At 43.9% G+C, this 695-nt stretch overlaps 1 non-coding gene across 1 annotated transcript; it reads left to right on the top strand.

Annotated features, from left to right (window-relative positions):
• The first annotated feature begins 273 nt into the window (after positions 1 to 273).
• LOC131624288 (small nucleolar RNA R71) lies at positions 274 to 380 on the top strand. Its single transcript, XR_009290561.1, has one exon. It is a non-coding gene; the product is annotated as a small nucleolar RNA R71 (small nucleolar RNA).
• Positions 381 to 695: the final 315 nt, after the last annotated feature.

The following is a 695-nucleotide window of genomic DNA, read 5'->3' as shown; positions in this document are numbered from 1 at the left end:
GTTAAGTTCTCGATCTTTTGAGTTAAAGCGTCTACTTTAGCGTTAACGCGGTCTATACCACTTACTTCGTACATTCCTCCTTTGGTTTGGGTTTTCTCTAGAGCGGCTCGCTCTCCACCCCATTGGTAATGGTTTTGTGCCATGTTCTCTATGAGTTTGTATGCTTCATCATGGGGTTTGTCCATTAATGCTCCGCCAGCAGCAGCATTTATAGTCATTTTAGTGTTATATAAGAGACCACCATAGAAAGTATGGATGATCAGCCATGGTTCGAGTCCATGATGAGGGCATATTCTAAGCATGTCCTTGTAACGTTCCCAAGCTTCGAAGAGTGATTCGTTATCTTTCTGGGTAAATCCGTTGATTTGACCTCTAAGCATAGCAGTTTTGCTAGGCGGAAAGTATCTCGCTAAGAATACTCTCTTCGATTCGTCCCAGGTAGTTATGGAATTAGAAGGCAGGGATTGAAGCCACGCTCTAGCTCTATCTCTCAAGGAGAAAGGAAAGAGACGTAATCGAATAGCTTCGGGACTAACGTTGTTAGCTTTGACAGTGTCAGCATATTGCATGAACACAGATAAATGGAGGTTAGGGTCGTCTACAGGGCTTCCAGAGAATTGATTCTGTTGAACAGCTTGGACCAGCGAAGGTTTCAGTTCGAAATTGTTTGCCTCAATCGCAGGTGGTGCGATACT

This window comes from Vicia villosa, unplaced genomic scaffold (genome assembly GCF_029867415.1).
Source record: "Vicia villosa cultivar HV-30 ecotype Madison, WI unplaced genomic scaffold, Vvil1.0 ctg.000113F_1_1, whole genome shotgun sequence".
Lineage (NCBI taxonomy): Eukaryota > Viridiplantae > Streptophyta > Magnoliopsida > Fabales > Fabaceae > Vicia > Vicia villosa.
This window is presented reverse-complemented; position numbering and strand designations above follow the sequence as displayed.